This window comes from Coffea arabica, chromosome 11e (genome assembly GCF_036785885.1).
Source record: "Coffea arabica cultivar ET-39 chromosome 11e, Coffea Arabica ET-39 HiFi, whole genome shotgun sequence".
NCBI lineage: Eukaryota > Viridiplantae > Streptophyta > Magnoliopsida > Gentianales > Rubiaceae > Coffea > Coffea arabica.
Genome location: NC_092331.1, coordinates 45,965,822 through 45,993,778, shown reverse-complemented (window position 1 = coordinate 45,993,778; position 27,957 = coordinate 45,965,822). Strand labels below are relative to the sequence as shown.

General features: G+C 39.4%; 22 non-coding genes across 22 annotated transcripts; all 22 read right to left on the bottom strand.

Annotated features, from left to right (window-relative positions):
• Nucleotides 1-943: 943 nt before the first annotated feature.
• Nucleotides 944-1,062, bottom strand: LOC140031196 (5S ribosomal RNA). The gene has a single exon (XR_011835117.1). It is a non-coding gene; the product is annotated as a 5S ribosomal RNA (ribosomal RNA).
• Nucleotides 1,063-2,184: 1,122 nt separating this feature from the next.
• Nucleotides 2,185-2,303, bottom strand: LOC140030808 (5S ribosomal RNA). The gene has a single exon (XR_011834727.1). It is a non-coding gene; the product is annotated as a 5S ribosomal RNA (ribosomal RNA).
• Nucleotides 2,304-3,425: 1,122 nt separating this feature from the next.
• On the bottom strand, nucleotides 3,426-3,544 carry LOC140031195 (5S ribosomal RNA). Its single transcript, XR_011835116.1, has one exon. It is a non-coding gene; the product is annotated as a 5S ribosomal RNA (ribosomal RNA).
• Nucleotides 3,545-4,666: 1,122 nt separating this feature from the next.
• LOC140029411 (5S ribosomal RNA) lies at nucleotides 4,667-4,785 on the bottom strand. Its single transcript, XR_011833316.1, has one exon. It is a non-coding gene; the product is annotated as a 5S ribosomal RNA (ribosomal RNA).
• A 1,122-nt stretch (nucleotides 4,786-5,907) lies between these two features.
• On the bottom strand, nucleotides 5,908-6,026 carry LOC140029410 (5S ribosomal RNA). The gene has a single exon (XR_011833315.1). It is a non-coding gene; the product is annotated as a 5S ribosomal RNA (ribosomal RNA).
• Nucleotides 6,027-7,148: 1,122 nt separating this feature from the next.
• Nucleotides 7,149-7,267, bottom strand: LOC140029409 (5S ribosomal RNA). Its single transcript, XR_011833314.1, has one exon. It is a non-coding gene; the product is annotated as a 5S ribosomal RNA (ribosomal RNA).
• A 1,122-nt stretch (nucleotides 7,268-8,389) lies between these two features.
• Nucleotides 8,390-8,508, bottom strand: LOC140029408 (5S ribosomal RNA). Its single transcript, XR_011833313.1, has one exon. It is a non-coding gene; the product is annotated as a 5S ribosomal RNA (ribosomal RNA).
• A 1,135-nt stretch (nucleotides 8,509-9,643) lies between these two features.
• Nucleotides 9,644-9,762, bottom strand: LOC140031194 (5S ribosomal RNA). Its single transcript, XR_011835115.1, has one exon. It is a non-coding gene; the product is annotated as a 5S ribosomal RNA (ribosomal RNA).
• Nucleotides 9,763-10,887: 1,125 nt separating this feature from the next.
• LOC140030807 (5S ribosomal RNA) lies at nucleotides 10,888-11,006 on the bottom strand. Its single transcript, XR_011834726.1, has one exon. It is a non-coding gene; the product is annotated as a 5S ribosomal RNA (ribosomal RNA).
• A 1,122-nt stretch (nucleotides 11,007-12,128) lies between these two features.
• On the bottom strand, nucleotides 12,129-12,247 carry LOC140029406 (5S ribosomal RNA). Its single transcript, XR_011833311.1, has one exon. It is a non-coding gene; the product is annotated as a 5S ribosomal RNA (ribosomal RNA).
• A 1,135-nt stretch (nucleotides 12,248-13,382) lies between these two features.
• On the bottom strand, nucleotides 13,383-13,501 carry LOC140031193 (5S ribosomal RNA). The gene has a single exon (XR_011835114.1). It is a non-coding gene; the product is annotated as a 5S ribosomal RNA (ribosomal RNA).
• Nucleotides 13,502-14,636: 1,135 nt separating this feature from the next.
• On the bottom strand, nucleotides 14,637-14,755 carry LOC140030806 (5S ribosomal RNA). Its single transcript, XR_011834725.1, has one exon. It is a non-coding gene; the product is annotated as a 5S ribosomal RNA (ribosomal RNA).
• Nucleotides 14,756-15,877: 1,122 nt separating this feature from the next.
• LOC140029405 (5S ribosomal RNA) lies at nucleotides 15,878-15,996 on the bottom strand. The gene has a single exon (XR_011833310.1). It is a non-coding gene; the product is annotated as a 5S ribosomal RNA (ribosomal RNA).
• A 1,122-nt stretch (nucleotides 15,997-17,118) lies between these two features.
• LOC140029404 (5S ribosomal RNA) lies at nucleotides 17,119-17,237 on the bottom strand. Its single transcript, XR_011833309.1, has one exon. It is a non-coding gene; the product is annotated as a 5S ribosomal RNA (ribosomal RNA).
• A 1,122-nt stretch (nucleotides 17,238-18,359) lies between these two features.
• Nucleotides 18,360-18,478, bottom strand: LOC140029403 (5S ribosomal RNA). Its single transcript, XR_011833308.1, has one exon. It is a non-coding gene; the product is annotated as a 5S ribosomal RNA (ribosomal RNA).
• Nucleotides 18,479-19,600: 1,122 nt separating this feature from the next.
• LOC140029402 (5S ribosomal RNA) lies at nucleotides 19,601-19,719 on the bottom strand. Its single transcript, XR_011833307.1, has one exon. It is a non-coding gene; the product is annotated as a 5S ribosomal RNA (ribosomal RNA).
• A 1,122-nt stretch (nucleotides 19,720-20,841) lies between these two features.
• LOC140029401 (5S ribosomal RNA) lies at nucleotides 20,842-20,960 on the bottom strand. The gene has a single exon (XR_011833306.1). It is a non-coding gene; the product is annotated as a 5S ribosomal RNA (ribosomal RNA).
• A 1,122-nt stretch (nucleotides 20,961-22,082) lies between these two features.
• LOC140029400 (5S ribosomal RNA) lies at nucleotides 22,083-22,201 on the bottom strand. Its single transcript, XR_011833305.1, has one exon. It is a non-coding gene; the product is annotated as a 5S ribosomal RNA (ribosomal RNA).
• Nucleotides 22,202-23,323: 1,122 nt separating this feature from the next.
• On the bottom strand, nucleotides 23,324-23,442 carry LOC140029399 (5S ribosomal RNA). Its single transcript, XR_011833304.1, has one exon. It is a non-coding gene; the product is annotated as a 5S ribosomal RNA (ribosomal RNA).
• A 1,122-nt stretch (nucleotides 23,443-24,564) lies between these two features.
• Nucleotides 24,565-24,683, bottom strand: LOC140029398 (5S ribosomal RNA). The gene has a single exon (XR_011833303.1). It is a non-coding gene; the product is annotated as a 5S ribosomal RNA (ribosomal RNA).
• Nucleotides 24,684-25,805: 1,122 nt separating this feature from the next.
• Nucleotides 25,806-25,924, bottom strand: LOC140029397 (5S ribosomal RNA). The gene has a single exon (XR_011833302.1). It is a non-coding gene; the product is annotated as a 5S ribosomal RNA (ribosomal RNA).
• A 1,122-nt stretch (nucleotides 25,925-27,046) lies between these two features.
• On the bottom strand, nucleotides 27,047-27,165 carry LOC140029395 (5S ribosomal RNA). Its single transcript, XR_011833300.1, has one exon. It is a non-coding gene; the product is annotated as a 5S ribosomal RNA (ribosomal RNA).
• Nucleotides 27,166-27,957: the final 792 nt, after the last annotated feature.

Here is a 27,957-nt window from a genome sequence, read left to right as displayed (position 1 = left end):
ATGAAATCAATCCTTCACGCTTGCAGTTAGGGGTGGCAATTCGGGTCCAAATCAGGTTGGCGGGTCGGGTTCGGGTCAACAGACCCGCCAGAAAATCTGTTGACCCGAACCCCGACCCGCCAACCCGTGACGGGTCAGGTATGCTGACCCGAACCCGAAAATTTCAGGTTTACGGGGCGGCGGGTCGACCCGAAATGACCCGAAACTTAATTTTAATTTATTAATTTATCACTGTAATTTCTAATAAAATCAATTTCTCACAAAACTAATTACATAATCAAGTAATAAAAATTTAAATAAATGATTCCAAATCAAATCTAAAATAAATTAAACACCGTAAAAGTGTTTTATCCCAAGCAAAATATAAAATAAATTAAAACAATACAAAAGTGAAAAATAATATAATATATTATTTGTCCAAGTATAATAATTTCAACTTCACACAAATTAAATAAATTCGTTTAGGATTAAGTAATTAATGCCTTTGAAAAAAAGAATAACTTAGTTTAGTTAGATAAAATTATTTTTATGTTTATTAAATTATTTTTAATTCGTAAACGGGTCATATCGGGTCATATCAGGTCACCACGGGTTGACCCGAAATCGACCGGTTTTCTTTTCGGGTTCATCGGGTCCAACCCGATTCTGACCCGAATTCCCGAAACCTCAACCCAAACCCATTAATTTCGTGTTAGGTTCGTGTCGTGTTTTCAGGTCGTGTCGAAAATTGCCACCCCTAGTTGCGGTGATACATTTGCGCCGACAAATTTGAGCGACGATCCGGGCTTTGATCGAGCCGTACCGTTCCTGATTTGTCTCGCGCCTTCAGATCCTCCTTCACGCTTCGACAAGAAGCAAAATATTAAGCAATCGTTCCGACGGAGCTAAATTACTACAGGATAAAGAACGAATAGGAAATTTGGATTTCGAAACAAAAAAGAGAGGGGTGCAACACGAGGACTTCCCAGGGGGTCACCCATCCTAGTACTACTCTCGCCCAAGCACGCTTAACTTCGGAGTTCTGATTGGATCCGGTGCATTAGTGCTGGTATGATCGCACCCGCCATGTTCCTTTCGCTTTATTCTTTTAAACTACCCCGTCCTGCGAAGCAGTGTGGCTTTTCTAGACCGAAATTCATTTTAAGCGTCAATTCAAGCATTTTCCTCTTATCCTTTTATTTATTTACTTTATATTTTTTTTTGTTATTGATTTGCACCCTGTTTTTTTCCCTCATCCCGCAACTCTAAATTATCATGAAATCAATCCTTCACGCTTGCAGTTAGGGGTGGCAATTCGGGTCCAAATCAGGTTGGCGGGTCGGGTTCGGGTCAACAGACCCGCCAGAAAATCTGTTGACCCGAACCCCGACCCGCCAACCCGTGACGGGTCAGGTATGCTGACCCGAACCCGAAAATTTCAGGTTTACGGGGCGGCGGGTCGACCCGAAATGACCCGAAACTTAATTTTAATTTATTAATTTATCACTGTAATTTCTAATAAAATCAATTTCTCACAAAACTAATTACATAATCAAGTAATAAAAATTTAAATAAATGATTCCAAATCAAATCTAAAATAAATTAAACACCGTAAAAGTGTTTTATCCCAAGCAAAATATAAAATAAATTAAAACAATACAAAAGTGAAAAATAATATAATATATTATTTGTCCAAGTATAATAATTTCAACTTCACACAAATTAAATAAATTCGTTTAGGATTAAGTAATTAATGCCTTTGAAAAAAAGAATAACTTAGTTTAGTTAGATAAAATTATTTTTATGTTTATTAAATTATTTTTAATTCGTAAACGGGTCATATCGGGTCATATCAGGTCACCACGGGTTGACCCGAAATCGACCGGTTTTCTTTTCGGGTTCATCGGGTCCAACCCGATTCTGACCCGAATTCCCGAAACCTCAACCCAAACCCATTAATTTCGTGTTAGGTTCGTGTCGTGTCGAAAATTGCCACCCCTAGTTGCGGTGATACATTTGCGCCGACAAATTTGAGCGACGATCCGGGCTTTGATCGAGCCGTACCGTTCCTGATTTGTCTCGCGCCTTCAGATCCTCCTTCACGCTTCGACAAGAAGCAAAATATTAAGCAATCGTTCCGACGGAGCTAAATTACTACAGGATAAAGAACGAATAGGAAATTTGGATTTCGAAACAAAAAAGAGAGGGGTGCAACACGAGGACTTCCCAGGGGGTCACCCATCCTAGTACTACTCTCGCCCAAGCACGCTTAACTTCGAAGTTCTGATGGGATCCGGTGCATTAGTGCTGGTATGATCGCACCCGCCATGTTCCTTTCGCTTTATTCTTTTAAACTACCCCGTCCTGCGAAGCAGTGTGGCTTTTCTAGACCGAAATTCATTTTAAGCGTCAATTCAAGCATTTTCCTCTTATCCTTTTATTTATTTACTTTATATTTTTTTTTGTTATTGATTTGCACCCTGTTTTTTTCCCTCATCCCGCAACTCTAAATTATCATGAAATCAATCCTTCACGCTTGCAGTTAGGGGTGGCAATTCGGGTCCAAATCAGGTTGGCGGGTCGGGTTCGGGTCAACAGACCCGCCAGAAAATCTGTTGACCCGAACCCCGACCCGCCAACCCGTGACGGGTCAGGTATGCTGACCCGAACCCGAAAATTTCAGGTTTACGGGGCGGCGGGTCGACCCGAAATGACCCGAAACTTAATTTTAATTTATTAATTTATCACTGTAATTTCTAATAAAATCAATTTCTCACAAAACTAATTACATAATCAAGTAATAAAAATTTAAATAAATGATTCCAAATCAAATCTAAAATAAATTAAACACCGTAAAAGTGTTTTATCCCAAGCAAAATATAAAATAAATTAAAACAATACAAAAGTGAAAAATAATATAATATATTATTTGTCCAAGTATAATAATTTCAACTTCACACAAATTAAATAAATTCGTTTAGGATTAAGTAATTAATGCCTTTGAAAAAAAGAATAACTTAGTTTAGTTAGATAAAATTATTTTTATGTTTATTAAATTATTTTTAATTCGTAAACGGGTCATATCGGGTCATATCAGGTCACCACGGGTTGACCCGAAATCGACCGGTTTTCTTTTCGGGTTCATCGGGTCCAACCCGATTCTGACCCGAATTCCCGAAACCTCAACCCAAACCCATTAATTTCGTGTTAGGTTCGTGTCGTGTCGAAAATTGCCACCCCTAGTTGCGGTGATACATTTGCGCCGACAAATTTGAGCGACGATCCGGGCTTTGATCGAGCCGTACCGTTCCTGATTTGTCTCGCGCCTTCAGATCCTCCTTCACGCTTCGACAAGAAGCAAAATATTAAGCAATCGTTCCGACGGAGCTAAATTACTACAGGATAAAGAACGAATAGGAAATTTGGATTTCGAAACAAAAAAGAGAGGGGTGCAACACGAGGACTTCCCAGGGGGTCACCCATCCTAGTACTACTCTCGCCCAAGCACGCTTAACTTCGGAGTTCTGATTGGATCCGGTGCATTAGTGCTGGTATGATCGCACCCGCCATGTTCCTTTCGCTTTATTCTTTTAAACTACCCCGTCCTGCGAAGCAGTGTGGCTTTTCTAGACCGAAATTCATTTTAAGCGTCAATTCAAGCATTTTCCTCTTATCCTTTTATTTATTTACTTTATATTTTTTTTTGTTATTGATTTGCACCCTGTTTTTTTCCCTCATCCCGCAACTCTAAATTATCATGAAATCAATCCTTCACGCTTGCAGTTAGGGGTGGCAATTCGGGTCCAAATCAGGTTGGCGGGTCGGGTTCGGGTCAACAGACCCGCCAGAAAATCTGTTGACCCGAACCCCGACCCGCCAACCCGTGACGGGTCAGGTATGCTGACCCGAACCCGAAAATTTCAGGTTTACGGGGCGGCGGGTCGACCCGAAATGACCCGAAACTTAATTTTAATTTATTAATTTATCACTGTAATTTCTAATAAAATCAATTTCTCACAAAACTAATTACATAATCAAGTAATAAAAATTTAAATAAATGATTCCAAATCAAATCTAAAATAAATTAAACACCGTAAAAGTGTTTTATCCCAAGCAAAATATAAAATAAATTAAAACAATACAAAAGTGAAAAATAATATAATATATTATTTGTCCAAGTATAATAATTTCAACTTCACACAAATTAAATAAATTCGTTTAGGATTAAGTAATTAATGCCTTTGAAAAAAAGAATAACTTAGTTTAGTTAGATAAAATTATTTTTATGTTTATTAAATTATTTTTAATTCGTAAACGGGTCATATCGGGTCATATCAGGTCACCACGGGTTGACCCGAAATCGACCGGTTTTCTTTTCGGGTTCATCGGGTCCAACCCGATTCTGACCCGAATTCCCGAAACCTCAACCCAAACCCATTAATTTCGTGTTAGGTTCGTGTCGTGTCGAAAATTGCCACCCCTAGTTGCGGTGATACATTTGCGCCGACAAATTTGAGCGACGATCCGGGCTTTGATCGAGCCGTACCGTTCCTGATTTGTCTCGCGCCTTCAGATCCTCCTTCACGCTTCGACAAGAAGCAAAATATTAAGCAATCGTTCCGACGGAGCTAAATTACTACAGGATAAAGAACGAATAGGAAATTTGGATTTCGAAACAAAAAAGAGAGGGGTGCAACACGAGGACTTCCCAGGGGGTCACCCATCCTAGTACTACTCTCGCCCAAGCACGCTTAACTTCGGAGTTCTGATGGGATCCGGTGCATTAGTGCTGGTATGATCGCACCCGCCATGTTCCTTTCGCTTTATTCTTTTAAACTACCCCGTCCTGCGAAGCAGTGTGGCTTTTCTAGACCGAAATTCATTTTAAGCGTCAATTCAAGCATTTTCCTCTTATCCTTTTATTTATTTACTTTATATTTTTTTTTGTTATTGATTTGCACCCTGTTTTTTTCCCTCATCCCGCAACTCTAAATTATCATGAAATCAATCCTTCACGCTTGCAGTTAGGGGTGGCAATTCGGGTCCAAATCAGGTTGGCGGGTCGGGTTCGGGTCAACAGACCCGCCAGAAAATCTGTTGACCCGAACCCCGACCCGCCAACCCGTGACGGGTCAGGTATGCTGACCCGAACCCGAAAATTTCAGGTTTACGGGGCGGCGGGTCGACCCGAAATGACCCGAAACTTAATTTTAATTTATTAATTTATCACTGTAATTTCTAATAAAATCAATTTCTCACAAAACTAATTACATAATCAAGTAATAAAAATTTAAATAAATGATTCCAAATCAAATCTAAAATAAATTAAACACCGTAAAAGTGTTTTATCCCAAGCAAAATATAAAATAAATTAAAACAATACAAAAGTGAAAAATAATATAATATATTATTTGTCCAAGTATAATAATTTCAACTTCACACAAATTAAATAAATTCGTTTAGGATTAAGTAATTAATGCCTTTGAAAAAAAGAATAACTTAGTTTAGTTAGATAAAATTATTTTTATGTTTATTAAATTATTTTTAATTCGTAAACGGGTCATATCGGGTCATATCAGGTCACCACGGGTTGACCCGAAATCGACCGGTTTTCTTTTCGGGTTCATCGGGTCCAACCCGATTCTGACCCGAATTCCCGAAACCTCAACCCAAACCCATTAATTTCGTGTTAGGTTCGTGTCGTGTCGAAAATTGCCACCCCTAGTTGCGGTGATACATTTGCGCCGACAAATTTGAGCGACGATCCGGGCTTTGATCGAGCCGTACCGTTCCTGATTTGTCTCGCGCCTTCAGATCCTCCTTCACGCTTCGACAAGAAGCAAAATATTAAGCAATCGTTCCGACGGAGCTAAATTACTACAGGATAAAGAACGAATAGGAAATTTGGATTTCGAAACAAAAAAGAGAGGGGTGCAACACGAGGACTTCCCAGGGGGTCACCCATCCTAGTACTACTCTCGCCCAAGCACGCTTAACTTCGGAGTTCTGATGGGATCCGGTGCATTAGTGCTGGTATGATCGCACCCGCCATGTTCCTTTCGCTTTATTCTTTTAAACTACCCCGTCCTGCGAAGCAGTGTGGCTTTTCTAGACCGAAATTCATTTTAAGCGTCAATTCAAGCATTTTCCTCTTATCCTTTTATTTATTTACTTTATATTTTTTTTTGTTATTGATTTGCACCCTGTTTTTTTCCCTCATCCCGCAACTCTAAATTATCATGAAATCAATCCTTCACGCTTGCAGTTAGGGGTGGCAATTCGGGTCCAAATCAGGTTGGCGGGTCGGGTTCGGGTCAACAGACCCGCCAGAAAATCTGTTGACCCGAACCCCGACCCGCCAACCCGTGACGGGTCAGGTATGCTGACCCGAACCCGAAAATTTCAGGTTTACGGGGCGGCGGGTCGACCCGAAATGACCCGAAACTTAATTTTAATTTATTAATTTATCACTGTAATTTCTAATAAAATCAATTTCTCACAAAACTAATTACATAATCAAGTAATAAAAATTTAAATAAATGATTCCAAATCAAATCTAAAATAAATTAAACACCGTAAAAGTGTTTTATCCCAAGCAAAATTTAAAATAAATTAAAACAATACAAAAGTGAAAAATAATATAATATATTATTTGTCCAAGTATAATAATTTCAACTTCACACAAATTAAATAAATTCGTTTAGGATTAAGTAATTAATGCCTTTGAAAAAAAGAATAACTTAGTTTAGTTAGATAAAATTATTTTTATGTTTATTAAATTATTTTTAATTCGTAAACGGGTCATATCGGGTCATATCAGGTCACCACGGGTTGACCCGAAATCGACCGGTTTTCTTTTCGGGTTCATCGGGTCCAACCCGATTCTGACCCGAATTCCCGAAACCTCAACCCAAACCCATTAATTTCGTGTTAGGTTCGTGTCGTGTCGAAAATTGCCACCCCTAGTTGCGGTGATACATTTGCGCCGACAAATTTGAGCGACGATCCGGGCTTTGATCGAGCCGTACCGTTCCTGATTTGTCTCGCGCCTTCAGATCCTCCTTCACGCTTCGACAAGAAGCAAAATATTAAGCAATCGTTCCGACGGAGCTAAATTACTACAGGATAAAGAACGAATAGGAAATTTGGATTTCGAAACAAAAAAGAGAGGGGTGCAACACGAGGACTTCCCAGGGGGTCACCCATCCTAGTACTACTCTCGCCCAAGCACGCTTAACTTCGGAGTTCTGATGGGATCCGGTGCATTAGTGCTGGTATGATCGCACCCGCCATGTTCCTTTCGCTTTATTCTTTTAAACTACCCCGTCCTGCGAAGCAGTGTGGCTTTTCTAGACCGAAATTCATTTTAAGCGTCAATTCAAGCATTTTCCTCTTATCCTTTTATTTATTTACTTTATATTTTTTTTTGTTATTGATTTGCACCCTGTTTTTTTCCCTCATCCCGCAACTCTAAATTATCATGAAATCAATCCTTCACGCTTGCAGTTAGGGGTGGCAATTCGGGTCCAAATCAGGTTGGCGGGTCGGGTTCGGGTCAACAGACCCGCCAGAAAATCTGTTGACCCGAACCCCGACCCGCCAACCCGTGACGGGTCAGGTATGCTGACCCGAACCCGAAAATTTCAGGTTTACGGGGCGGCGGGTCGACCCGAAATGACCCGAAACTTAATTTTAATTTATTAATTTATCACTGTAATTTCTAATAAAATCAATTTCTCACAAAACTAATTACATAATCAAGTAATAAAAATTTAAATAAATGATTCCAAATCAAATCTAAAATAAATTAAACACCGTAAAAGTGTTTTATCCCAAGCAAAATATAAAATAAATTAAAACAATACAAAAGTGAAAAATAATATAATATATTATTTGTCCAAGTATAATAATTTCAACTTCACACAAATTAAATAAATTCGTTTAGGATTAAGTAATTAATGCCTTTGAAAAAAAGAATAACTTAGTTTAGTTAGATAAAATTATTTTTATGTTTATTAAATTATTTTTAATTCGTAAACGGGTCATATCGGGTCATATCAGGTCACCACGGGTTGACCCGAAATCGACCGGTTTTCTTTTCGGGTTCATCGGGTCCAACCCGATTCTGACCCGAATTCCCGAAACCTCAACCCAAACCCATTAATTTCGTGTTAGGTTCGTGTCGTGTCGAAAATTGCCACCCCTAGTTGCGGTGATACATTTGCGCCGACAAATTTGAGCGACGATCCGGGCTTTGATCGAGCCGTACCGTTCCTGATTTGTCTCGCGCCTTCAGATCCTCCTTCACGCTTCGACAAGAAGCAAAATATTAAGCAATCGTTCCGACGGAGCTAAATTACTACAGGATAAAGAACGAATAGGAAATTTGGATTTCGAAACAAAAAAGAGAGGGGTGCAACACGAGGACTTCCCAGGGGGTCACCCATCCTAGTACTACTCTCGCCCAAGCACGCTTAACTTCGGAGTTCTGATGGGATCCGGTGCATTAGTGCTGGTATGATCGCACCCGCCATGTTCCTTTCGCTTTATTCTTTTAAACTACCCCGTCCTGCGAAGCAGTGTGGCTTTTCTAGACCGAAATTCATTTTAAGCGTCAATTCAAGCATTTTCCTCTTATCCTTTTATTTATTTACTTTATATTTTTTTTTGTTATTGATTTGCACCCTGTTTTTTTCCCTCATCCCGCAACTCTAAATTATCATGAAATCAATCCTTCACGCTTGCAGTTAGGGGTGGCAATTCGGGTCCAAATCAGGTTGGCGGGTCGGGTTCGGGTCAACAGACCCGCCAGAAAATCTGTTGACCCGAACCCCGACCCGCCAACCCGTGACGGGTCAGGTATGCTGACCCGAACCCGAAAATTTCAGGTTTACGGGGCGGCGGGTCGACCCGAAATGACCCGAAACTTAATTTTAATTTATTAATTTATCACTGTAATTTCTAATAAAATCAATTTCTCACAAAACTAATTACATAATCAAGTAATAAAAATTTAAATAAATGATTCCAAATCAAATCTAAAATAAATTAAACACCGTAAAAGTGTTTTATCCCAAGCAAAATATAAAATAAATTAAAACAATACAAAAGTGAAAAATAATATAATATATTATTTGTCCAAGTATAATAATTTCAACTTCACACAAATTAAATAAATTCGTTTAGGATTAAGTAATTAATGCCTTTGAAAAAAAGAATAACTTAGTTTAGTTAGATAAAATTATTTTTATGTTTATTAAATTATTTTTAATTCGTAAACGGGTCATATCGGGTCATATCAGGTCACCACGGGTTGACCCGAAATCGACCGGTTTTCTTTTCGGGTTCATCGGGTCCAACCCGATTCTGACCCGAATTCCCGAAACCTCAACCCAAACCCATTAATTTCGTGTTAGGTTCGTGTCGTGTTTTCAGGTCGTGTCGAAAATTGCCACCCCTAGTTGCGGTGATACATTTGCGCCGACAAATTTGAGCGACGATCCGGGCTTTGATCGAGCCGTACCGTTCCTGATTTGTCTCGCGCCTTCAGATCCTCCTTCACGCTTCGACAAGAAGCAAAATATTAAGCAATCGTTCCGACGGAGCTAAATTACTACAGGATAAAGAACGAATAGGAAATTTGGATTTCGAAACAAAAAAGAGAGGGGTGCAACACGAGGACTTCCCAGGGGGTCACCCATCCTAGTACTACTCTCGCCCAAGCACGCTTAACTTCGGAGTTCTGATTGGATCCGGTGCATTAGTGCTGGTATGATCGCACCCGCCATGTTCCTTTCGCTTTATTCTTTTAAACTACCCCGTCCTGCGAAGCAGTGTGGCTTTTCTAGACCGAAATTCATTTTAAGCGTCAATTCAAGCATTTTCCTCTTATCCTTTTATTTATTTACTTTATATTTTTTTTTGTTATTGATTTGCACCCTGTTTTTTTCCCTCATCCCGCAACTCTAAATTATCATGAAATCAATCCTTCACGCTTGCAGTTAGGGGTGGCAATTCGGGTCCAAATCAGGTTGGCGGGTCGGGTTCGGGTCAACAGACCCGCCAGAAAATCTGTTGACCCGAACCCCGACCCGCCAACCCGTGACGGGTCAGGTATGCTGACCCGAACCCGAAAATTTCAGGTTTACGGGGCGGCGGGTCGACCCGAAATGACCCGAAACTTAATTTTAATTTATTAATTTATCACTGTAATTTCTAATAAAATCAATTTCTCACAAAACTAATTACATAATCAAGTAATAAAAATTTAAATAAATGATTCCAAATCAAATCTAAAATAAATTAAACACCGTAAAAGTGTTTTATCCCAAGCAAAATATAAAATAAATTAAAACAATACAAAAGTGAAAAATAATATAATATATTATTTGTCCAAGTATAATAATTTCAACTTCACACAAATTAAATAAATTCGTTTAGGATTAAGTAATTAATGCCTTTGAAAAAAAGAATAACTTAGTTTAGTTAGATAAAATTATTTTTATGTTTATTAAATTATTTTTAATTCGTAAACGGGTCATATCAGGTCACCACGGGTTGACCCGAAATCGACCGGTTTTCTTTTCGGGTTCATCGGGTCCAACCCGATTCTGACCCGAATTCCCGAAACCTCAACCCAAACCCATTAATTTCGTGTTAGGTTCGTGTCGTGTTTTCAGGTCGTGTCGAAAATTGCCACCCCTAGTTGCGGTGATACATTTGCGCCGACAAATTTGAGCGACGATCCGGGCTTTGATCGAGCCGTACCGTTCCTGATTTGTCTCGCGCCTTCAGATCCTCCTTCACGCTTCGACAAGAAGCAAAATATTAAGCAATCGTTCCGACGGAGCTAAATTACTACAGGATAAAGAACGAATAGGAAATTTGGATTTCGAAACAAAAAAGAGAGGGGTGCAACACGAGGACTTCCCAGGGGGTCACCCATCCTAGTACTACTCTCGCCCAAGCACGCTTAACTTCGAAGTTCTGATGGGATCCGGTGCATTAGTGCTGGTATGATCGCACCCGCCATGTTCCTTTCGCTTTATTCTTTTAAACTACCCCGTCCTGCGAAGCAGTGTGGCTTTTCTAGACCGAAATTCATTTTAAGCGTCAATTCAAGCATTTTCCTCTTATCCTTTTATTTATTTACTTTATATTTTTTTTTGTTATTGATTTGCACCCTGTTTTTTTCCCTCATCCCGCAACTCTAAATTATCATGAAATCAATCCTTCACGCTTGCAGTTAGGGGTGGCAATTCGGGTCCAAATCAGGTTGGCGGGTCGGGTTCGGGTCAACAGACCCGCCAGAAAATCTGTTGACCCGAACCCTGACCCGCCAACCCGTGACGGGTCAGGTATGCTGACCCGAACCCGAAAATTTCAGGTTTACGGGGAGGCGGGTCGACCCGAAATGACCCGAAACTTAATTTTAATTTATTAATTTATCACTGTAATTTCTAATAAAATCAATTTCTCACAAAACTAATTACATAATCAAGTAATAAAAATTTAAATAAATGATTCCAAATCAAATCTAAAATAAATTAAACACCGTAAAAGTGTTTTATCCCAAGCAAAATATAAAATAAATTAAAACAATACAAAAGTGAAAAATAATATAATATATTATTTGTCCAAGTATAATAATTTCAACTTCACACAAATTAAATAAATTCGTTTAGGATTAAGTAATTAATGCCTTTGAAAAAAAGAATAACTTAGTTTAGTTAGATAAAATTATTTTTATGTTTATTAAATTATTTTTAATTCGTAAACGGGTCATATCGGGTCATATCAGGTCACCACGGGTTGACCCGAAATCGACCGGTTTTCTTTTCGGGTTCATCGGGTCCAACCCGATTCTGACCCGAATTCCCGAAACCTCAACCCAAACCCATTAATTTCGTGTTAGGTTCGTGTCGTGTCGAAAATTGCCACCCCTAGTTGCGGTGATACATTTGCGCCGACAAATTTGAGCGACGATCCGGGCTTTGATCGAGCCGTACCGTTCCTGATTTGTCTCGCGCCTTCAGATCCTCCTTCACGCTTCGACAAGAAGCAAAATATTAAGCAATCGTTCCGACGGAGCTAAATTACTACAGGATAAAGAACGAATAGGAAATTTGGATTTCGAAACAAAAAAGAGAGGGGTGCAACACGAGGACTTCCCAGGGGGTCACCCATCCTAGTACTACTCTCGCCCAAGCACGCTTAACTTCGGAGTTCTGATGGGATCCGGTGCATTAGTGCTGGTATGATCGCACCCGCCATGTTCCTTTCGCTTTATTCTTTTAAACTACCCCGTCCTGCGAAGCAGTGTGGCTTTTCTAGACCGAAATTCATTTTAAGCGTCAATTCAAGCATTTTCCTCTTATCCTTTTATTTATTTACTTTATATTTTTTTTTGTTATTGATTTGCACCCTGTTTTTTTCCCTCATCCCGCAACTCTAAATTATCATGAAATCAATCCTTCACGCTTGCAGTTAGGGGTGGCAATTCGGGTCCAAATCAGGTTGGCGGGTCGGGTTCGGGTCAACAGACCCGCCAGAAAATCTGTTGACCCGAACCCCGACCCGCCAACCCGTGACGGGTCAGGTATGCTGACCCGAACCCGAAAATTTCAGGTTTACGGGGCGGCGGGTCGACCCGAAATGACCCGAAACTTAATTTTAATTTATTAATTTATCACTGTAATTTCTAATAAAATCAATTTCTCACAAAACTAATTACATAATCAAGTAATAAAAATTTAAATAAATGATTCCAAATCAAATCTAAAATAAATTAAACACCGTAAAAGTGTTTTATCCCAAGCAAAATATAAAATAAATTAAAACAATACAAAAGTGAAAAATAATATAATATATTATTTGTCCAAGTATAATAATTTCAACTTCACACAAATTAAATAAATTCGTTTAGGATTAAGTAATTAATGCCTTTGAAAAAAAGAATAACTTAGTTTAGTTAGATAAAATTATTTTTATGTTTATTAAATTATTTTTAATTCGTAAACGGGTCATATCGGGTCATATCAGGTCACCACGGGTTGACCCGAAATCGACCGGTTTTCTTTTCGGGTTCATCGGGTCCAACCCGATTCTGACCCGAATTCCCGAAACCTCAACCCAAACCCATTAATTTCGTGTTAGGTTCGTGTCGTGTTTTCAGGTCGTGTCGAAAATTGCCACCCCTAGTTGCGGTGATACATTTGCGCCGACAAATTTGAGCGACGATCCGGGCTTTGATCGAGCCGTACCGTTCCTGATTTGTCTCGCGCCTTCAGATCCTCCTTCACGCTTCGACAAGAAGCAAAATATTAAGCAATCGTTCCGACGGAGCTAAATTACTACAGGATAAAGAACGAATAGGAAATTTGGATTTCGAAACAAAAAAGAGAGGGGTGCAACACGAGGACTTCCCAGGGGGTCACCCATCCTAGTACTACTCTCGCCCAAGCACGCTTAACTTCGGAGTTCTGATTGGATCCGGTGCATTAGTGCTGGTATGATCGCACCCGCCATGTTCCTTTCGCTTTATTCTTTTAAACTACCCCGTCCTGCGAAGCAGTGTGGCTTTTCTAGACCGAAATTCATTTTAAGCGTCAATTCAAGCATTTTCCTCTTATCCTTTTATTTATTTACTTTATATTTTTTTTTGTTATTGATTTGCACCCTGTTTTTTTCCCTCATCCCGCAACTCTAAATTATCATGAAATCAATCCTTCACGCTTGCAGTTAGGGGTGGCAATTCGGGTCCAAATCAGGTTGGCGGGTCGGGTTCGGGTCAACAGACCCGCCAGAAAATCTGTTGACCCGAACCCCGACCCGCCAACCCGTGACGGGTCAGGTATGCTGACCCGAACCCGAAAATTTCAGGTTTACGGGGCGGCGGGTCGACCCGAAATGACCCGAAACTTAATTTTAATTTATTAATTTATCACTGTAATTTCTAATAAAATCAATTTCTCACAAAACTAATTACATAATCAAGTAATAAAAATTTAAATAAATGATTCCAAATCAAATCTAAAATAAATTAAACACCGTAAAAGTGTTTTATCCCAAGCAAAATATAAAATAAATTAAAACAATACAAAAGTGAAAAATAATATAATATATTATTTGTCCAAGTATAATAATTTCAACTTCACACAAATTAAATAAATTCGTTTAGGATTAAGTAATTAATGCCTTTGAAAAAAAGAATAACTTAGTTTAGTTAGATAAAATTATTTTTATGTTTATTAAATTATTTTTAATTCGTAAACGGGTCATATCGGGTCATATCAGGTCACCACGGGTTGACCCGAAATCGACCGGTTTTCTTTTCGGGTTCATCGGGTCCAACCCGATTCTGACCCGAATTCCCGAAACCTCAACCCAAACCCATTAATTTCGTGTTAGGTTCGTGTCGTGTTTTCAGGTCGTGTCGAAAATTGCCACCCCTAGTTGCGGTGATACATTTGCGCCGACAAATTTGAGCGACGATCCGGGCTTTGATCGAGCCGTACCGTTCCTGATTTGTCTCGCGCCTTCAGATCCTCCTTCACGCTTCGACAAGAAGCAAAATATTAAGCAATCGTTCCGACGGAGCTAAATTACTACAGGATAAAGAACGAATAGGAAATTTGGATTTCGAAACAAAAAAGAGAGGGGTGCAACACGAGGACTTCCCAGGGGGTCACCCATCCTAGTACTACTCTCGCCCAAGCACGCTTAACTTCGAAGTTCTGATGGGATCCGGTGCATTAGTGCTGGTATGATCGCACCCGCCATGTTCCTTTCGCTTTATTCTTTTAAACTACCCCGTCCTGCGAAGCAGTGTGGCTTTTCTAGACCGAAATTCATTTTAAGCGTCAATTCAAGCATTTTCCTCTTATCCTTTTATTTATTTACTTTATATTTTTTTTTGTTATTGATTTGCACCCTGTTTTTTTCCCTCATCCCGCAACTCTAAATTATCATGAAATCAATCCTTCACGCTTGCAGTTAGGGGTGGCAATTCGGGTCCAAATCAGGTTGGCGGGTCGGGTTCGGGTCAACAGACCCGCCAGAAAATCTGTTGACCCGAACCCCGACCCGCCAACCCGTGACGGGTCAGGTATGCTGACCCGAACCCGAAAATTTCAGGTTTACGGGGAGGCGGGTCGACCCGAAATGACCCGAAACTTAATTTTAATTTATTAATTTATCACTGTAATTTCTAATAAAATCAATTTCTCACAAAACTAATTACATAATCAAGTAATAAAAATTTAAATAAATGATTCCAAATCTAATCTAAAATAAATTAAACACCGTAAAAGTGTTTTATCCCAAGCAAAATATAAAATAAATTAAAACAATACAAAAGTGAAAAATAATATAATATATTATTTGTCCAAGTATAATAATTTCAACTTCACACAAATTAAATAAATTCGTTTAGGATTAAGTAATTAATGCCTTTGAAAAAAAGAATAACTTAGTTTAGTTAGATAAAATTATTTTTATGTTTATTAAATTATTTTTAATTCGTAAACGGGTCATATCGGGTCATATCAGGTCACCACGGGTTGACCCGAAATCGACCGGTTTTCTTTTCGGGTTCATCGGGTCCAACCCGATTCTGACCCGAATTCCCGAAACCTCAACCCAAACCCATTAATTTCGTGTTAGGTTCGTGTCGTGTCGAAAATTGCCACCCCTAGTTGCGGTGATACATTTGCGCCGACAAATTTGAGCGACGATCCGGGCTTTGATCGAGCCGTACCGTTCCTGATTTGTCTCGCGCCTTCAGATCCTCCTTCACGCTTCGACAAGAAGCAAAATATTAAGCAATCGTTCCGACGGAGCTAAATTACTACAGGATAAAGAACGAATAGGAAATTTGGATTTCGAAACAAAAAAGAGAGGGGTGCAACACGAGGACTTCCCAGGGGGTCACCCATCCTAGTACTACTCTCGCCCAAGCACGCTTAACTTCGGAGTTCTGATGGGATCCGGTGCATTAGTGCTGGTATGATCGCACCCGCCATGTTCCTTTCGCTTTATTCTTTTAAACTACCCCGTCCTGCGAAGCAGTGTGGCTTTTCTAGACCGAAATTCATTTTAAGCGTCAATTCAAGCATTTTCCTCTTATCCTTTTATTTATTTACTTTATATTTTTTTTTGTTATTGATTTGCACCCTGTTTTTTTCCCTCATCCCGCAACTCTAAATTATCATGAAATCAATCCTTCACGCTTGCAGTTAGGGGTGGCAATTCGGGTCCAAATCAGGTTGGCGGGTCGGGTTCGGGTCAACAGACCCGCCAGAAAATCTGTTGACCCGAACCCCGACCCGCCAACCCGTGACGGGTCAGGTATGCTGACCCGAACCCGAAAATTTCAGGTTTACGGGGCGGCGGGTCGACCCGAAATGACCCGAAACTTAATTTTAATTTATTAATTTATCACTGTAATTTCTAATAAAATCAATTTCTCACAAAACTAATTACATAATCAAGTAATAAAAATTTAAATAAATGATTCCAAATCAAATCTAAAATAAATTAAACACCGTAAAAGTGTTTTATCCCAAGCAAAATATAAAATAAATTAAAACAATACAAAAGTGAAAAATAATATAATATATTATTTGTCCAAGTATAATAATTTCAACTTCACACAAATTAAATAAATTCGTTTAGGATTAAGTAATTAATGCCTTTGAAAAAAAGAATAACTTAGTTTAGTTAGATAAAATTATTTTTATGTTTATTAAATTATTTTTAATTCGTAAACGGGTCATATCGGGTCATATCAGGTCACCACGGGTTGACCCGAAATCGACCGGTTTTCTTTTCGGGTTCATCGGGTCCAACCCGATTCTGACCCGAATTCCCGAAACCTCAACCCAAACCCATTAATTTCGTGTTAGGTTCGTGTCGTGTCGAAAATTGCCACCCCTAGTTGCGGTGATACATTTGCGCCGACAAATTTGAGCGACGATCCGGGCTTTGATCGAGCCGTACCGTTCCTGATTTGTCTCGCGCCTTCGGATCCTCCTTCACGCTTCGACAAGAAGCAAAATATTAAGCAATCGTTCCGACGGAGCTAAATTACTACAGGATAAAGAACGAATAGGAAATTTGGATTTCGAAACAAAAAAGAGAGGGGTGCAACACGAGGACTTCCCAGGGGGTCACCCATCCTAGTACTACTCTCGCCCAAGCACGCTTAACTTCGGAGTTCTGATGGGATCCGGTGCATTAGTGCTGGTATGATCGCACCCGCCATGTTCCTTTCGCGTTATTCTTTTAAACTACCCCGTCCTGCGAAGCAGTGTGGCTTTTCTAGACCGAAATTCATTTTAAGCGTCAATTCAAGCATTTTCCTCTTATCCTTTTATTTATTTACTTTATATTTTTTTTTGTTATTGATTTGCACCCTGTTTTTTTCCCTCATCCCGCAACTCTAAATTATCATGAAATCAATCCTTCACGCTTGCAGTTAGGGGTGGCAATTCGGGTCCAAATCAGGTTGGCGGGTCGGGTTCGGGTCAACAGACCCGCCAGAAAATCTGTTGACCCGAACCCCGACCCGCCAACCCGTGACGGGTCAGGTATGCTGACCCGAACCCGAAAATTTCAGGTTTACGGGGCGGCGGGTCGACCCGAAATGACCCGAAACTTAATTTTAATTTATTAATTTATCACTGTAATTTCTAATAAAATCAATTTCTCACAAAACTAATTACATAATCAAGTAATAAAAATTTAAATAAATGATTCCAAATCAAATCTAAAATAAATTAAACACCGTAAAAGTGTTTTATCCCAAGCAAAATATAAAATAAATTAAAACAATACAAAAGTGAAAAATAATATAATATATTATTTGTCCAAGTACAATAATTTCAACTTCACACAAATTAAATAAATTCGTTTAGGATTAAGTAATTAATGCCTTTGAAAAAAAGAATAACTTAGTTTAGTTAGATAAAATTATTTTTATGTTTATTAAATTATTTTTAATTCGTAAACGGGTCATATCGGGTCATATCAGGTCACCACGGGTTGACCCGAAATCGACCGGTTTTCTTTTCGGGTTCATCGGGTCCAACCCGATTCTGACCCGAATTCCCGAAACCTCAACCCAAACCCATTAATTTCGTGTTAGGTTCGTGTCGTGTCGAAAATTGCCACCCCTAGTTGCGGTGATGCATTTGCGCCGACAAATTTGAGCGACGATCCGGGCTTTGATCGAGCCGTACCGTTCCTGATTTGTCTCGCGCCTTCGGATCCTCCTTCACGCTTCGACAAGAAGCAAAATATTAAGCAATCGTTCCGACGGAGCTAAATTACTACAGGATAAAGAACGAATAGGAAATTTGGATTTCGAAACAAAAAAGAGAGGGGTGCAACACGAGGACTTCCCAGGGGGTCACCCATCCTAGTACTACTCTCGCCCAAGCACGCTTAACTTCGGAGTTCTGATGGGATCCGGTGCATTAGTGCTGGTATGATCGCACCCGCCATGTTCCTTTCGCGTTATTCTTTTAAACTACCCCGTCCTGCGAAGCAGTGTGGCTTTTCTAGACCGAAATTCATTTTAAGCGTCAATTCAAGCATTTTCCTCTTATCCTTTTATTTATTTACTTTATATATTTTTTTGTTATTGATTTGCACCCTGTTTTTTTCCCTCATCCCGCAACTCTAAATTATCATGAAATCAATCCTTCACGCTTGCAGTTAGGGGTGGCAATTCGGGTCCAAATCAGGTTGGCGGGTCGGGTTCGGGTCAACAGACCCGCCAGAAAATCTGTTGACCCGAACCCCGACCCGCCAACCCGTGACGGGTCAGGTATGCTGACCCGAACCCGAAAATTTCAGGTTTACGGGGCGGCGGGTCGACCCGAAATGACCCGAAACTTAATTTTAATTTATTAATTTATCACTGTAATTTCTAATAAAATCAATTTCTCACAAAACTAATTACATAATCAAGTAATAAAAATTTAAATAAATGATTCCAAATCAAATCTAAAATAAATTAAACACCGTAAAAGTGTTTTATCCCAAGCAAAATATAAAATAAATTAAAACAATACAAAAGTGAAAAATAATATAATATATTATTTGTCCAAGTACAATAATTTCAACTTCACACAAATTAAATAAATTCGTTTAGGATTAAGTAATTAATGCCTTTGAAAAAAAGAATAACTTAGTTTAGTTAGATAAAATTATTTTTATGTTTATTAAATTATTTTTAATTCGTAAACGGGTCATATCGGGTCATATCAGGTCACCACGGGTTGACCCGAAATCGACCGGTTTTCTTTTCGGGTTCATCGGGTCCAACCCGATTCTGACCCGAATTCCCGAAACCTCAACCCAAACCCATTAATTTCGTGTTAGGTTCGTGTCGTGTCGAAAATTGCCACCCCTAGTTGCGGTGATGCATTTGCGCCGACAAATTTGAGCGACGATCCGGGCTTTGATCGAGCCGTACCGTTCCTGATTTGTCTCGCGCCTTCAGATCCTCCTTCACGCTTCGACAAGAAGCAAAATATTAAGCAATCGTTCCGACGGAGCTAAATTACTACAGGATAAAGAACGAATAGGAAATTTGGATTTCGAAACAAAAAAGAGAGGGGTGCAACACGAGGACTTCCCAGGGGGTCACCCATCCTAGTACTACTCTCGCCCAAGCACGCTTAACTTCGGAGTTCTGATGGGATCCGGTGCATTAGTGCTGGTATGATCGCACCCGCCATGTTCCTTTCGCGTTATTCTTTTAAACTACCCCGTCCTGCGAAGCAGTGTGGCTTTTCTAGACCGAAATTCATTTTAAGCGTCAATTCAAGCATTTTCCTCTTATCCTTTTATTTATTTACTTTATATTTTTTTTTGTTATTGATTTGCACCCTGTTTTTTTCCCTCATCCCGCAACTCTAAATTATCATGAAATCAATCCTTCACGCTTGCAGTTAGGGGTGGCAATTCGGGTCCAAATCAGGTTGGCGGGTCGGGTTCGGGTCAACAGACCCGCCAGAAAATCTGTTGACCCGAACCCCGACCCGCCAACCCGTGACGGGTCAGGTATGCTGACCCGAACCCGAAAATTTCAGGTTTACGGGGCGGCGGGTCGACCCGAAATGACCCGAAACTTAATTTTAATTTATTAATTTATCACTGTAATTTCTAATAAAATCAATTTCTCACAAAACTAATTACATAATCAAGTAATAAAAATTTAAATAAATGATTCCAAATCAAATCTAAAATAAATTAAACACCGTAAAAGTGTTTTATCCCAAGCAAAATATAAAATAAATTAAAACAATACAAAAGTGAAAAATAATATAATATATTATTTGTCCAAGTACAATAATTTCAACTTCACACAAATTAAATAAATTCGTTTAGGATTAAGTAATTAATGCCTTTGAAAAAAAGAATAACTTAGTTTAGTTAGATAAAATTATTTTTATGTTTATTAAATTATTTTTAATTCGTAAACGGGTCATATCGGGTCATATCAGGTCACCACGGGTTGACCCGAAATCGACCGGTTTTCTTTTCGGGTTCATCGGGTCCAACCCGATTCTGACCCGAATTCCCGAAACCTCAACCCAAACCCATTAATTTCGTGTTAGGTTCGTGTCGTGTCGAAAATTGCCACCCCTAGTTGCGGTGATGCATTTGCGCCGACAAATTTGAGCGACGATCCGGGCTTTGATCGAGCCGTACCGTTCCTGATTTGTCTCGCGCCTTCAGATCCTCCTTCACGCTTCGACAAGAAGCAAAATATTAAGCAATCGTTCCGACGGAGCTAAATTACTACAGGATAAAGAACGAATAGGAAATTTGGATTTCGAAACAAAAAAGAGAGGGGTGCAACACGAGGACTTCCCAGGGGGTCACCCATCCTAGTACTACTCTCGCCCAAGCACGCTTAACTTCGGAGTTCTGATGGGATCCGGTGCATTAGTGCTGGTATGATCGCACCCGCCATGTTCCTTTCGCGTTATTCTTTTAAACTACCCCGTCCTGCGAAGCAGTGTGGCTTTTCTAGACCGAAATTCATTTTAAGCGTCAATTCAAGCATTTTCCTCTTATCCTTTTATTTATTTACTTTATATTTTTTTTTGTTATTGATTTGCACCCTGTTTTTTTCCCTCATCCCGCAACTCTAAATTATCATGAAATCAATCCTTCACGCTTGCAGTTAGGGGTGGCAATTCGGGTCCAAATCAGGTTGGCGGGTCGGGTTCGGGTCAACAGACCCGCCAGAAAATCTGTTGACCCGAACCCCGACCCGCCAACCCGTGACGGGTCAGGTATGCTGACCCGAACCCGAAAATTTCAGGTTTACGGGGCGGCGGGTCGACCCGAAATGACCCGAAACTTAATTTTAATTTATTAATTTATCACTGTAATTTCTAATAAAATCAATTTCTCACAAAACTAATTACATAATCAAGTAATAAAAATTTAAATAAATGATTCCAAATCAAATCTAAAATAAATTAAACACCGTAAAAGTGTTTTATCCCAAGCAAAATATAAAATAAATTAAAACAATACAAAAGTGAAAAATAATATAATATATTATTTGTCCAAGTACAATAATTTCAACTTCACACAAATTAAATAAATTCGTTTAGGATTAAGTAATTAATGCCTTTGAAAAAAAGAATAACTTAGTTTAGTTAGATAAAATTATTTTTATGTTTATTAAATTATTTTTAATTCGTAAACGGGTCATATCGGGTCATATCAGGTCACCACGGGTTGACCCGAAATCGACCGGTTTTCTTTTCGGGTTCATCGGGTCCAACCCGATTCTGACCCGAATTCCCGAAACCTCAACCCAAACCCATTAATTTCGTGTTAGGTTCGTGTCGTGTCGAAAATTGCCACCCCTAGTTGCGGTGATGCATTTGCGCCGACAAATTTGAGCGACGATCCGGGCTTTGATCGAGCCGTACCGTTCCTGATTTGTCTCGCGCCTTCAGATCCTCCTTCACGCTTCGACAAGAAGCAAAATATTAAGCAATCGTTCCGACGGAGCTAAATTACTACAGGATAAAGAACGAATAGGAAATTTGGATTTCGAAACAAAAAAGAGAGGGGTGCAACACGAGGACTTCCCAGGGGGTCACCCATCCTAGTACTACTCTCGCCCAAGCACGCTTAACTTCGGAGTTCTGATGGGATCCGGTGCATTAGTGCTGGTATGATCGCACCCGCCATGTTCCTTTCGCGTTATTCTTTTAAACTACCCCGTCCTGCGAAGCAGTGTGGCTTTTCTAGACCGAAATTCATTTTAAGCGTCAATTCAAGCATTTTCCTCTTATCCTTTTATTTATTTACTTTATATTTTTTTTTGTTATTGATTTGCACCCTGTTTTTTTCCCTCATCCCGCAACTCTAAATTATCATGAAATCAATCCTTCACGCTTGCAGTTAGGGGTGGCAATTCGGGTCCAAATCAGGTTGGCGGGTCGGGTTCGGGTCAACAGACCCGCCAGAAAATCTGTTGACCCGAACCCCGACCCGCCAACCCGTGACGGGTCAGGTATGCTGACCCGAACCCGAAAATTTCAGGTTTACGGGGCGGCGGGTCGACCCGAAATGACCCGAAACTTAATTTTAATTTATTAATTTATCACTGTAATTTCTAATAAAATCAATTTCTCACAAAACTAATTACATAATCAAGTAATAAAAATTTAAATAAATGATTCCAAATCAAATCTAAAATAAATTAAACACCGTAAAAGTGTTTTATCCCAAGCAAAATATAAAATAAATTAAAACAATACAAAAGTGAAAAATAATATAATATATTATTTGTCCAAGTACAATAATTTCAACTTCACACAAATTAAATAAATTCGTTTAGGATTAAGTAATTAATGCCTTTGAAAAAAAGAATAACTTAGTTTAGTTAGATAAAATTATTTTTATGTTTATTAAATTATTTTTAATTCGTAAACGGGTCATATCGGGTCATATCAGGTCACCACGGGTTGACCCGAAATCGACCGGTTTTCTTTTCGGGTTCATCGGGTCCAACCCGATTCTGACCCGAATTCCCGAAACCTCAACCCAAACCCATTAATTTCGTGTTAGGTTCGTGTCGTGTCGAAAATTGCCACCCCTAGTTGCGGTGATGCATTTGCGCCGACAAATTTGAGCGACGATCCGGGCTTTGATCGAGCCGTACCGTTCCTGATTTGTCTCGCGCCTTCAGATCCTCCTTCACGCTTCGACAAGAAGCAAAATATTAAGCAATCGTTCCGACGGAGCTAAATTACTACAGGATAAAGAACGAATAGGAAATTTGGATTTCGAAACAAAAAAGAGAGGGGTGCAACACGAGGACTTCCCAGGGGGTCACCCATCCTAGTACTACTCTCGCCCAAGCACGCTTAACTTCGGAGTTCTGATGGGATCCGGTGCATTAGTGCTGGTATGATCGCACCCGCCATGTTCCTTTCGCGTTATTCTTTTAAACTACCCCGTCCTGCGAAGCAGTGTGGCTTTTCTAGACCGAAATTCATTTTAAGCGTCAATTCAAGCATTTTCCTCTTATCCTTTTATTTATTTACTTTATATTTTTTTTTGTTATTGATTTGCACCCTGTTTTTTTCCCTCATCCCGCAACTCTAAATTATCATGAAATCAATCCTTCACGCTTGCAGTTAGGGGTGGCAATTCGGGTCCAAATCAGGTTGGCGGGTCGGGTTCGGGTCAACAGACCCGCCAGAAAATCTGTTGACCCGAACCCCGACCCGCCAACCCGTGACGGGTCAGGTATGCTGACCCGAACCCGAAAATTTCAGGTTTACGGGGCGGCGGGTCGACCCGAAATGACCCGAAACTTAATTTTAATTTATTAATTTATCACTGTAATTTCTAATAAAATCAATTTCTCACAAAACTAATTACATAATCAAGTAATAAAAATTTAAATAAATGATTCCAAATCAAATCTAAAATAAATTAAACACCGTAAAAGTGTTTTATCCCAAGCAAAATATAAAATAAATTAAAACAATACAAAAGTGAAAAATAATATAATATATTATTTGTCCAAGTACAATAATTTCAACTTCACACAAATTAAATAAATTCGTTTAGGATTAAGTAATTAATGCCTTTGAAAAAAAGAATAACTTAGTTTAGTTAGATAAAATTATTTTTATGTTTATTAAATTATTTTTAATTCGTAAACGGGTCATATCGGGTCATATCAGGTCACCACGGGTTGACCCGAAATCGACCGGTTTTCTTTTCGGGTTCATCGGGTCCAACCCGATTCTGACCCGAATTCCCGAAACCTCAACCCAAACCCATTAATTTCGTGTTAGGTTCGTGTCGTGTCGAAAATTGCCACCCCTAGTTGCGGTGATGCATTTGCGCCGACAAATTTGAGCGACGATCCGGGCTTTGATCGAGCCGTACCGTTCCTGATTTGTCTCGCGCCTTCAGATCCTCCTTCACGCTTCGACAAGAAGCAAAATATTAAGCAATCGTTCCGACGGAGCTAAATTACTACAGGATAAAGAACGAATAGGAAATTTGGATTTCGAAACAAAAAAGAGAGGGGTGCAACACGAGGACTTCCCAGGGGGTCACCCATCCTAGTACTACTCTCGCCCAAGCACGCTTAACTTCGGAGTTCTGATGGGATCCGGTGCATTAGTGCTGGTATGATCGCACCCGCCATGTTCCTTTCGCGTTATTCTTTTAAACTACCCCGTCCTGCGAAGCAGTGTGGCTTTTCTAGACCGAAATTCATTTTAAGCGTCAATTCAAGCATTTTCCTCTTATCCTTTTATTTATTTACTTTATATTTTTTTTTGTTATTGATTTGCACCCTGTTTTTTTCCCTCATCCCGCAACTCTAAATTATCATGAAATCAATCCTTCACGCTTGCAGTTAGGGGTGGCAATTCGGGTCCAAATCAGGTTGGCGGGTCGGGTTCGGGTCAACAGACCCGCCAGAAAATCTGTTGACCCGAACCCCGACCCGCCAACCCGTGACGGGTCAGGTATGCTGACCCGAACCCGAAAATTTCAGGTTTACGGGGCGGCGGGTCGACCCGAAATGACCCGAAACTTAATTTTAATTTATTAATTTATCACTGTAATTTCTAATAAAATCAATTTCTCACAAAACTAATTACATAATCAAGTAATAAAAATTTAAATAAATGATTCCAAATCAAATCTAAAATAAATTAAACACCGTAAAAGTGTTTTATCCCAAGCAAAATATAAAATAAATTAAAACAATACAAAAGTGAAAAATAATATAATATATTATTTGTCCAAGTACAATAATTTCAACTTCACACAAATTAAATAAATTCGTTTAGGATTAAGTAATTAATGCCTTTGAAAAAAAGAATAACTTAGTTTAGTTAGATAAAATTATTTTTATGTTTATTAAATTATTTTTAATTCGTAAACGGGTCATATCGGGTCATATCAGGTCACCACGGGTTGACCCGAAATCGACCGGTTTTCTTTTCGGGTTCATCGGGTCCAACCCGATTCTGACCCGAATTCCCGAAACCTCAACCCAAACCCATTAATTTCGTGTTAGGTTCGTGTCGTGTCGAAAATTGCCACCCCTAGTTGCGGTGATGCATTTGCGCCGACAAATTTGAGCGACGATCCGGGCTTTGATCGAGCCGTACCGTTCCTGATTTGTCTCGCGCCTTCAGATCCTCCTTCACGCTTCGACAAGAAGCAAAATATTAAGCAATCGTTCCGACGGAGCTAAATTACTACAGGATAAAGAACGAATAGGAAATTTGGATTTCGAAACAAAAAAGAGAGGGGTGCAACACGAGGACTTCCCAGGGGGTCACCCATCCTAGTACTACTCTCGCCCAAGCACGCTTAACTTCGGAGTTCTGATGGGATCCGGTGCATTAGTGCTGGTATGATCGCACCCGCCATGTTCCTTTCGCGTTATTCTTTTAAACTACCCCGTCCTGCGAAGCAGTGTGGCTTTTCTAGACCGAAATTCATTTTAAGCGTCAATTCAAGCATTTTCCTCTTATCCTTTTATTTATTTACTTTATATTTTTTTTTGTTATTGATTTGCACCCTGTTTTTTTCCCTCATCCCGCAACTCTAAATTATCATGAAATCAATCCTTCACGCTTGCAGTTAGGGGTGGCAATTCGGGTCCAAATCAGGTTGGCGGGTCGGGTTCGGGTCAACAGACCCGCCAGAAAATCTGTTGACCCGAACCCCGACCCGCCAACCCGTGACGGGTCAGGTATGCTGACCCGAACCCGAAAATTTCAGGTTTACGGGGCGGCGGGTCGACCCGAAATGACCCGAAACTTAATTTTAATTTATTAATTTATCACTGTAATTTCTAATAAAATCAATTTCTCACAAAACTAATTACATAATCAAGTAATAAAAATTTAAATAAATGATTCCAAATCAAATCTAAAATAAATTAAACACCGTAAAAGTGTTTTATCCCAAGCAAAATATAAAATAAATTAAAACAATACAAAAGTGAAAAATAATATAATATATTATTTGTCCAAGTACAATAATTTCAACTTCACACAAATTAAATAAATTCGTTTAGGATTAAGTAATTAATGCCTTTGAAAAAAAGAATAACTTAGTTTAGTTAGATAAAATTATTTTTATGTTTATTAAATTATTTTTAATTCGTAAACGGGTCATATCGGGTCATATCAGGTCACCACGGGTTGACCCGAAATCGACCGGTTTTCTTTTCGGGTTCATCGGGTCCAACCCGATTCTGACCCGAATTCCCGAAACCTCAACCCAAACCCATTAATTTCGTGTTAGGTTCGTGTCGTGTCGAAAATTGCCACCCCTAGTTGCGGTGATGCATTTGCGCCGACAAATTTGAGCGACGATCCGGGCTTTGATCGAGCCGTACCGTTCCTGATTTGTCTCGCGCCTTCAGATCCTCCTTCACGCTTCGACAAGAAGCAAAATATTAAGCAATCGTTCCGACGGAGCTAAATTACTACAGGATAAAGAACGAATAGGAAATTTGGATTTCGAAACAAAAAAGAGAGGGGTGCAACACGAGGACTTCCCAGGGGGTCACCCATCCTAGTACTACTCTCGCCCAAGCACGCTTAACTTCGGAGTTCTGATGGGATCCGGTGCATTAGTGCTGGTATGATCGCACCCGCCATGTTCCTTTCGCGTTATTCTTTTAAACTACCCCGTCCTGCGAAGCAGTGTGGCTTTTCTAGACCGAAATTCATTTTAAGCGTCAATTCAAGCATTTTCCTCTTATCCTTTTATTTATTTACTTTATATTTTTTTTTGTTATTGATTTGCACCCTGTTTTTTTCCCTCATCCCGCAACTCTAAATTATCATGAAATCAATCCTTCACGCTTGCAGTTAGGGGTGGCAATTCGGGTCCAAATCAGGTTGGCGGGTCGGGTTCGGGTCAACAGACCCGCCAGAAAATCTGTTGACCCGAACCCCGACCCGCCAACCCGTGACGGGTCAGGTATGCTGACCCGAACCCGAAAATTTCAGGTTTACGGGGCGGCGGGTCGACCCGAAATGACCCGAAACTTAATTTTAATTTATTAATTTATCACTGTAATTTCTAATAAAATCAATTTCTCACAAAACTAATTACATAATCAAGTAATAAAAATTTAAATAAATGATTCCAAATCAAATCTAAAATAAATTAAACACCGTAAAAGTGTTTTATCCCAAGCAAAATATAAAATAAATTAAAACAATACAAAAGTGAAAAATAATATAATATATTATTTGTCCAAGTACAATAATTTCAACTTCACACAAATTAAATAAATTCGTTTAGGATTAAGTAATTAATGCCTTTGAAAAAAAGAATAACTTAGTTTAGTTAGATAAAATTATTTTTATGTTTATTAAATTATTTTTAATTCGTAAACGGGTCATATCGGGTCATATCAGGTCACCACGGGTTGACCCG